We start from the raw sequence: 10,949 nt of genomic DNA on the forward strand, positions 1-10,949 counted from the left end.
ATCGGCCAAAGAGAGAGACTAGAACCGAATCTGTCCAAGCGGACAAAAGTGAAGGTAATGGCATTGTGTGTTTTAAGGGCCAGGGATGAGGACACATTGCTAGCCAATGCCCGAAGAGGAGGATTATGGCGTTGAAAGGTAATGGCGAACTAGAATCCGAAAGTGAAGAAAGTGATGCTGAAACTGAAATTGAAGATGGAGAAGTCGGAGATGATGAGCATGAGGAACCCAAGACACTCCGACCTTCAAGGGATGACATGAGGTTGCTTTCTAGGAGAGTGCTGGCTGCATGCAAAGATGAGGATGAAATTCAAAGAGAGAACATCTTCCACACCCGATGTGAGATTCAAGGTAAGATTTGTAGCATGATTATTGATAGTGGGAGTTATACTAATGTAATTAGTAACATTGTAGTTGACCAATTAGGCTTAAAAACTATTCAACATCCAGAACCATATAGAGTAGGATGGCTAAATGATAGTGGTGAGATGAAAGTGAATAAACAAGCCAAAGTAAAATTCAGCATTGATAAATATGTGGATGTGGTTTTGTGTGATGTTGTGCCTATGCATGCGGGACATATTTTACTTGGTAGGCCTTTGCAATTTGATAGAGATGCTATTCATTATGGTAGAGAGAATAGTATTCTTTTTAGATTTAAAGGTAAAAAGGTCAAGCTGGAGGCATTAACTCCTAAAGAGGTGTACAAAGATCAAATATAAATACAACAAAGGAGGGTGGCCGAACAACTCAATGAGAGAACTAGTATGGCCCCCACGACAACAACACCCATCCAAGGAGTCCAACCCATGCAAGACCAACCAGGTAAGTGTTCTAAAACTCAACTTGAGTGGAAAAACCAAGAGAGGCTGAAATTGGAGTGAAAAAAATGAGAAATCCGAGAGTGAGGAAGGTAGTATGGTGGCTGAGAGAGAGAAAGCAAAAGAAAGAATAAAAAATTTTATTTGAGTTTTGGAGATGTAAATAAAGCTATCTTCAGTAAAAAACCATTGCTGGTCATGATTTATAAAGATAATTATTTTAATGATCAAGCTAACCTTGAAGAACTTGAATTGCCAAGTTCAATACTTTCTCTTTTGCAAGATTTTGAAGATGTCTTTCCGGATGAAATTCCAAAGGGATTACCACCAATTAGAGGGATTGAGCATCAAATTGACTTTGTTCCAGGAGTTTCCATACCAAATAGACCAGCATATAGAAGCAATCCCGAAGAAACAAAGGAGTTACATAAACAGGTAAGTGAGTTACTTGATAAAGGCTATATTCATGAGAGTATGAGTCCATATGCTGTTCCTGTTTTATTAGTGCCTAAAAAAGATGGTTCTTGGAGAATGTGTGTTGATTGTAGGGCTATAAATAATATAGACATCCAATTCCTAGATTAGATGATATGCTTGATGAATTGCATGGTGCTTGCATGTTCACTAAAATTGATCTTAGGAGTGGATACCATCAAATTAGAATGAAAGAAGGTGATGAATGGTTAACCGCATTTAAAACTAAATATGGGCTGTATGAATGGTTAGTCATGCCTTTTAGTTTAACCAATGAAGCTAGTACTTTTATGAGGCTTATGAATCATGTTATGCATCCATTTATTGGTAAATTTATGGTTGTGTATTTTGATGACATTTCAGTATATAGCCGAAACTTGGATGAGTATGTAAGACCATCTTAGGCAAGTTTTAAATACCCTTAGGAAAGAAAGGTTGTTTGCTAACATGAAAAAGTGTGATTTTTACAAAGATGAGCTTGTTTTCCTAGGATTTGTAGTAAGTGCTGCAGGAATCAAAGTTGACCAATCTAAAGTCCAAGCAATCAAGGAATGGCCGACACCCACTTCTATCACTCAAGTTAGGAGCTTTCATGGTTTGGAAAGCTTTTATTGAAGATTTGTCAAGGACTTTAGCACCATCGCAGCACCTTTGAATGAAGTTGGAAAGAAGAATGTTGGTTTTAAATGGGCGGAAGTACAAGAAAACTCTTTTAATTTATTGAACGAAAATTATGTAATGCACCTTTATTAGTTTTGCCAAATTTTTCCAGGACTTTTGAAATTGAATGTGATGCTTCGAGTGTAGGTATTGGGGTTGTATTAATGCAAGAAGGAAGGCCCATAGCTTTCTTTAGTGAGAAATTAAATGGAGTGGAGCTGCACTAAACTACCCGACATATGACAAGAAGATGTACGCTTTGGTGAGGGCTTTAGAAACGTGGCAACATTATCTCATGCCAAAAGATTTTGTGATTCTTGTGGATCATGAATCTCTGAAGCACACTAGAGGCCAAGGAAAGCTCAAACTAAGGCAGGCCAAGGGGATTGAATTTATTGAGACCTTTCCATATGTGATTCGCTACAAAAAAGGTTAGGAAAATGTGGTTGCCGATGCATTATCCCAAAGGTATGTTCTCTTTTCTACCTTAAATGCTAGATTGCTTGGTTTTGAACAATTAAAGGAACTTTATGAGCATGATAGTGACTTTGGAGAATTATTTAGGACCTGTTTGAAACATGGATTTAATAAATTTTACATATTTGAGGGGTATTTGTTCAAGGAAAACAAACTTTGTGTGCCTAATTGTAGTGTTAGGGAGTTACTAGTTCAGGAAAGTCATGGTGGTGGTTTAACGGGTCATTTTGGAGTTTCTAAAACTTTATCCTTGCTGCAAGAATATTTTTTATTGGCCTAACATGAGGAGTGATGTAGAGAAAATATGTGAAAGATGCTTGAAGTGCTGAAAAGGCAAATCTAGGTTGATGTCGCATGGTCTTTACAAGCCTTTGCCAATTCCTTCCTTTCCTTGGGTGGATTTGTCAATGGATTTTATTCTTGGTTTGCCTAGGTCAAAGACAGGTAAGGATTCAATATTTGTTGTTGTGGATAGATTTTCTAAGATGGCACATTTTATTGCATTTAATAAAACTACTGATGCATCTAATGTTGCTAATTTATCTTCAAAGAAATTGTGAGGTTACATGGAATGCCTAGGACTATTGTTTCGGATAAAGATGCTAAGTTCTTAAGTTATTTTTGGAAAACTTTATGGGCTAAGTTAGGTATCAAGCTTTTATTTTCAACTACTTGTCATCCATAAACTGATGGACAAACCAAAGTAGTGAATATAACTTTGTCTGCATTGTTAAGAGCATTAATTAGTAGAAATTTGAGAACGTGGGAGGATTGTTTGCCATATGTTGAATTTGCTTATAATAGGTCTTTACATTCAGCAACTAAATATACACCTTTTGAAATTGTTTATGAGTTTAATCCTTTGACTCCATTAGATTTAACACCTTTACCTTTAAGTGAACGTGCTAATCTAGATAGAAAACAAAAGGCTGATTTTGTAAAGCAGATTCATGAAAAGACTTGAGGAAGGAGAGGTTCCCGAACAGCGGAAATCCAAATTGATGCCGAGAGGCGATGAACCTTTTCAAGCTTTTGAGCGGATAAATGACAATGCTTACAAACTTGATTTACCGGGTGAGTATAATGTTAGTGCTACATCCAATGTTGCTGATTTGTCTCCTTTTTTGGTAGGTGATGACTTTGGTTTGAGGGCAAATCCTTTTCAAGAGGAGGGGAATGATGCGAATCCGCCCGAGCTTGCACAACCGACAACCCGCTGGGGTACCAACCAGATATGGATGAAGACGGGGTCAATCACTAGAGCTCAAGCTAAGAGGTTTAGGGATCACCTTTCTGCATTTATCAAGGGCATTATTCATTCTCAAGAGGGCTTGTCTATTCCCGAAGAACCAAGACCTATTATGAGCATACAAGTGGTGGAAGCCGGTACAGACCCGAGTAGCCGTTTTAGTACATTTTTGGAGTCTGGGCAGCAAGAAATGGTTCCAACTCTTTATGGATTCAATAAATATCACTAAGAGGTCATGAAAATAAGTCAAGGTAGAAGAAAAACCAACTTGTACGGAATTATACGGACAGCTTCAAAATCTGGCCAAAAATTACTGTATTTTGTGCTTGCTTTACTGTATTTTGCTGAGTTGGTTTTTCCCTTTTCTCCAAGGAAGGGAAATGTGTGGTACTCCATAATAAGCTTATTTGGAATCTTAAAAAGCATATTGAAGCTGATTTGGAGCTCAAGTTTGTCAAAGGTTAGTCAAATCAACTTAGTAAAAAAGCTAGTATTTTAGTTTCTTAATTTTATTCTACTTTTTGTTTTAGGAAATTACCATTACTTTTTGGGTTTTATTTATTTATTTGCTGGAAAAATAAGTTTAGGAAAGTTATTATTTCATTATTTTCATTGTAAATTAATTAATTCCTAACTCAAAATAAAGGAATTAATTAATCCAAATTAGATTAGGAAAGAGTGTGAAATTAGGCAATTTCGTAATAGGATTCTATGTTGGTTGAAATTTCCTAATCCTTTTAGGGTTTTATTTTGTTTATTCAAAGCCTATTTAAAGGCTTATTTTTCAATAAGAATTAAGCTTGAATTATATATAGAAGATTATTTGTGAGATTGAATTCTCTTTGTTCTTTTGAACACCTAAAACACCATTAGTGAATGAGTGTTTTAGTTTGACTTATCGATAGACCTTCCATCACCTATTGTGGCGTTTTCATTATATACAAAGGTTTCTAATCATAGGTTGGTTAGGGGTCAAGGTGACCATTATAACTTGAACATAATTAGATCCGGGCTAATATAATACGGGTTTAGGAGCGGGTCGTCCTAGGTTCGTATCACTCCATGTTTCAGCAGTAGTATATTGTTCCATGGAGCTGAGGTCGAAAATATGGAAGAAATGGGTGTTTCCACGACTCTATCACCTGGTCAATTCTGTTCAACTTGATCCCTATTTCATGGCCACATATCTTTCTAGCTAAGGAATGGAAAACCTTGCTCTTGTTACATGAGCCCAATTTTCATTTCATCCTGGAAAAACCATCTTTTTCTCAACAATGTCTTTGTCATTTGATCCAATAGCATTCCATTAGATACGAACAGCTTTGATAAATACTGATAACTCTCGGATGGAGTATTAGAACGGAAAAATCTATTAGATAATGAACTATTGGTTCTAAGCCATCTCTGGCAATGAATCAACAATTCAAAGTACTATTCTTGATAAGCCAGCGTTTATATATAGATGTAGGAAGATCTATTTGGGAAGTAAAAAGCACCTTTAACATTTCTTCATCTGTAAAGAATTCTCGATGTGAAAACACAAAGACAACGGGCTGATCTTTGAATAGGAAATAAGTGGATCTACAGGGTCCCAAATGAATTGGCTTATTCGAAAAAAGCCTTGTTCTTTGGAAGTGATGTGATTCCGCCCGAGGCCGCTCAACCGATAACCCGCTGGGGTGCTGACTTGACACGGATAAAGACTAGGCCAATCACAAGAGCTCAAATTAAGAGATTTAAGGACAAACTGGGAGTATTTACACAGGGGGTAATCAATCTCAACAGAGCTTGTCCATACTTGAAGATACAAAGCCTATTCTAAGCATCCAAGTGGTGGAAGCCGATACAGACCCGGGTGACGGTTTTGGTACATTTTTGGAGTCCGGGAAGCATGAAATGGTTCCAATGCTTTATGGGTTCAATACATATGCCTAAGAGGTCATGGAATCAAGTTAAAACAGCCTCAAATGCAATCAAAAAGGGCTTGTACGGACAGCATCAACAATTTGGCCGAATTTGCTGTATTGCTTGCTGGCTTTACTGTATTTTACTGTATTAGCCTTTTCTTATTTTTCCAAGCATGGGCAACGTGTGGGACTTCATATTCAGCTTATTTGGCATCCTAAAAAGAATCTAGAAGCTGATTTGAAGCTCAAAGAGGTCAAAGATTGATCAAAGTCAACTTGATCAAAAGGCTAGCATTTTTAGTTTCCTAATTTGTTTTTACTTTTTTTTTTAGGAAACTACCATTACTTTTTGGCTTTTATTTATTTATTTTCTGGACAAATAACTTTAGGAAGGTTTTTATTTTATTCTTTCCATTGTAAATTAATTAATTCCTAATTTAATATAAAGGAATTAATTAATCAAACTTAGATTAGGAAAGGAAGTATAGTTTCGGCCAACTAGGTTTCTTTATGTGTGTGGCCGGTTTTACCTAGGGTTTTTAGGGTTTATTTTGTTTCTTTCAAAGCCTATTTAAAGGCTTATTTTTCCATAAGAATACAACTTTGATTTCATTAAGAAAATACTTGTGAGATTAATTATCTCTTTGTTCTTTGAGAACACCTAAAACACCATTAGAGAATTGGTTGTTTTAGCTTGACTTATCAATAGATTTTCCATCCCCTATTGTGGCGTCTACATTATACCAAGGTTTCTAACCACAGGTTGGTTAGGGGTTGAGGTCCATTCCACTAGAACTTGAACTTAATTAAGATCCGGGCTAATATAATACGGGTTTAGGAGCAGGTCGTCCTAGGTTCGTATCAGAGCTAAATTTTGTTCAGGTTTGATCTATCTTTATTTGGTTTATTTGTTTTTGTGTTATTCTGCAATTTTAGAATTATATGGATAAAGGAATACATAAAGTTGAACATAGCAAAATAAGAAATTGAAAGATTTCATTGAAATTGTTCGTTTGGAAATTTCCCAAAAAGCTAATCATATGTTCTTCTCTCCATCGGAACACTAGGGAGCATAATAGGTTCTTCTCTCCATCGGAACAATAGGGCCGTTATGCTCATTACTAAACTTGTTGAAGAGATGAAATATTACCAAGGTATATCTTTTTTATCAGAGGTTGAATCGACCATCCGAAGAAGAATTAGGCTAAAAATTGGGATACATTCTGGGAAAATAAAACATCCATCAAAGAGAAGCAAATGAACGGCTTTCATAAAAATTCTCGTAGAATCAAGAATGAAGTTTTCATTATGAACATGCCAGATCATGAATTAGTAACTCCATCCAATCTCCATAAAATCCCAATTGTTTCAAACTTTTTGGAATGGAATTTTTACTTAATCCCCATGAACAGGATCAAGCCTTATTCCATGGTATTTACATGAGATTCCTCTTTCTTTTTCTTAAACAAGTCCCTGAAAGGGCTTAGTTGATCCATGATTTATGTTTCATCTTTCTTTTCTTTTTCGTTTGTTTCGAGAAATATATCGATCAATTCTGATTCTTTATTTTTCTATTGATTCTTTTCCGATCGAGATGTATGGATCCATGCAAAGGACATTATATGGATTGCATTAAAGGGTTAGTCATCCTAAAATTAGGATTCATTTCTTGTTACAAATAGTCACTTATGGCATACCATATCTCAATAGATTGTCGTAATTTTTCTAACGTGTGTACATTCCCATAATGATGGTGTTTTTCCAAAATAAAACCTTGCTGTTTAGTATCTTGGACTAGCCATCCCTTATAAGGTATTGTTAAAAGATCATGAATTCCTAACGAAATGATGTAGCAGTGGTTTGTCGAAATCCTCAAGTCTTTACTTGATCTAGGATATGTGATGTATATGCCATTCCGAAGTGGTCTATTAATCTACTAATTAGCCATTTAATGGCAGTTCCATCTATCACTTTATTGTGAAAGGCTAGATTAGCCCGTTCTGCTATAAGTACCTCCATATTTCGCTAAGTGGGGTTTGCCAATGGGTTTGAGTCAATGATTGGAAAACTTCCTTTTTTGATCATGATTCATGTAGAAATTCAGGTACTATGGTCTTACTTGAACCGGAGAGACTTGAATTCACACTGGTGTCATAGAATTACTTAGCTTGCATACCATATTATTGGTATCATATGAGTAGGCTACGCAAAATCCTTGTATAGGTTCTTCGTTTGCTCGATAAAGAGAAATATGACCAACAATGGTTTGAGTGTATATACAAAAAATTTCTTTTTTTATGCTTTTTACTATTAGATAGGGCCCATAAATCTCATGATAGGTACCCAAAGGTTCATAGTGAACTTCAAGGGGAGCTTCTCTTGAAGTAATAACACATTGATTTAGTTGCCACCGGAGCCACAAAGGACTATCTAAATGGATTCTTTTCTGCCAATAAGCTCCAATTGCATCATTGGAATTACATTCCATTTTGATAATTTCTGTGATTCCATGGATTATATCTATTTGCACAAATACCTCGGTGATTCCCGCTCGTTAATACATAGGGCCCAATAAGCATATCTTGAGTTGGTACTGAAATAGGATCTCCAATAGCTGGCGACAAGAGATTCATATGAGAAAACTTAAGTAAACAAGCCTTCGTTTGAGCCTCCAAAGATAAGGGTACATGAATAGCCATTTAATCCGTATCAAAGTCTGCATTGAATCCCCTACAAACTAATGGATGTAGACAAATAGCATGTCCTTCGACTAAACTGGGCTGGAAGGCCTGTATGCCTAATCTCTGCAGAGCGGGTGCCCTATTTAGCAATACGAGATGCCTTTGCATAACTTCCTAAAGTATTTCCCATACAATCGGCTTTTTTTCCTGAATTTTACTCATAGCAACTCCTATGTTCGAAGCCAATTGTTGTCTAATTAAACCACGAATTACAAATATGTGGAAAAGTTCTATTGCTATTTCGCGAGGCAATCCACATCGATGTAATGAAAGTGATGGACCTACGACACTAATAGAGTGCCCCAAATAATCAACATGTTTGCCAAGTAGAGTCTCACAAAATCTTCCTTTTTTGCCTTCAATTACATCTGAAAACGACTTGTAAACCTTATTATGATCATCCCTCATTGGTTGTTCATGGATTCCATTATCAAGAAGTGTATCCATGGCTTCTTGTACCAATTTCTCTTGACACATTACCAATTCCCCTGGCGTAGATCTACTTATGGTTAATAGATTGATAAGAGTATTGTTCGAATAGATAACTCTTCTATCGAGTTCATTAATATCTGAGCTCATTAGTTCACCCCTATCTATCTGAATAATAGGTCTCAACTCGGGAGGAAGAACTGGTAATAGACATAAAACCATCCACTCGGGTTCTATATTTGTTCGAATAAAATTCTTAGCTAATTCTATACGTCTAACCAAAAAATCCCTTCTTCTTCCAACTTTTTGATCTTCCCATTCATTACCTGTGGGCCTTCTTCCCATAATTCTTTCCATTCTACCAACGAATAATCTATAATAATTCACAAATCTAGATCAGCTAATTGTTCTCGGATAGCACTTGCTCCATAAATTTTTCAATTTCAAAATGTCTTGAAGCCTTGGGTAGTAGAAAAAAGTGGGATGCTGTATTTCCAGGATTGATCTCATATTCGAATGAACCTCATAATCGTAAGAAAGTGGGTTCTTCAGTTATGGGCCTGGCAAAAGAAAAATTTGGATAGGGTCCTATTGGATCTTCCCCCCTCAAAATCGGATGTGAAAGTTTCCTCTCATTCGGCTCAAGTAGTTACACCAAAAAAGACAAAGAAAAGAAAGTGGTTTCGTTTCCACTATCAAATTCTATAAAAACCCCAAAAAATCTACTGCTTACTCAAGTTCCAAAAGAAGGTCAAGCAACATTTCATTGATTCATTTTATTTATTTGTGTTAGTATATTTTATGAATTGATTTCTTTATTTAATTATGGCATAATAAAATAAATGAAATGTGAAATTCTTTAGTAGTCTACTTCCCTTCGAATGATGAATCCCCTTAATTTTAATTAAAGTAAAGGAGGGCCTTGGAATTCGTAAGGTATTTACTTGTCTATGTATCGTTCCGTTCAATCTTTCAGGTCCCTACTTTGCCTTGACGGTTATTTCATGATATCCTTAAAGCCTATATGCGATGGATAGACTCCTACAACCATGACATATCTGCTTATTTCAACAGAATTTCTTTCGTTTAGAAAGAAAGGAAATGGTTACTTCCACAAAAGAAATCTTTTTTTTCATGAGGTGCAAATATCTATTTATTTGTTACTGAATCAACCATAGACCAATTCCTTTTTTACTTGGGAGTATTGAACACACCCATAATTTTCAGTTTCATGTTACTCCTACCAAGAGACATGTCAGATCTAGGGTATCCTAATTCGATTGAATGGGATGGTAGTTTCTCAATTTGAATTTGTAAACGTATAATTTTGATCAAATCACACATTGCACTATACTAGGTCTTCTAATTCTTTAATAGGCTTATCTAAAAGATTCGCAATATAACTAGGAAGACATTTCAAATACCACACATGGGTTACTGGGCATGCTAGTTTGATGTAACCCCTTTGATATCTTCGTATCTGAGAATCAACAAATTCAACTCTGCATTGTTCACAAAATTTTGGTTATTCTTTTTCATCTCTTATTACTCGATAATTTCCACAAGCACAAATCCCACTTTTTATACGCCTAAAAATTCTTCCATAAAATAATCCATCTCTCCATTAGGTAGGATTATTTTGGCCCAAGCACTTATTTGTTGAGGAGAAACTGATCCGATTCAAAGTTGTTGATGTTTATACCGATCGATCATAGAAGAAAATTTATAATTCATTCTGATTAACCATCCTTCCTATTAATCTGGAAGTTTTTCTCAGATACAAGGAAATGATTCAATTCCAGAGCCAAAGATCATAATTCTCGAATGAGCAATCGAAAAGATTCTTGAGCATCCTCTGGTTAAAGTATTATTCCTCCAATGATTGTTGTACCAAGTAATTCTTGATTCTTGGCAAGATCTAATATGATCAGATTTATAAGTAAGCATCTCTTGTAAAATATGAGCAACACCAAATCCCTTTAGAGCCTAAACTTCCATTTCTCCTATTCGCTGCACACCCCCCCCCCCCCCCCTGCTTGGCCTTTCCTCTAAGTGGTTGTTGTGTAACAAGTGTATAATGTCCGCTAGAACATCCATGCATTTTATCATCAACTTGATGAATTAATTTCAAGATACAAGGCTTTCCTATTATAAGAGGTTGTTCAAAAGGATCCCCCCTTCTTCCATCAAA

The sequence above is a fragment of the Ziziphus jujuba genome, chromosome 11 (assembly GCF_031755915.1).
Source record: "Ziziphus jujuba cultivar Dongzao chromosome 11, ASM3175591v1".
In the NCBI taxonomy this organism is placed as follows: domain Eukaryota; kingdom Viridiplantae; phylum Streptophyta; class Magnoliopsida; order Rosales; family Rhamnaceae; genus Ziziphus; species Ziziphus jujuba.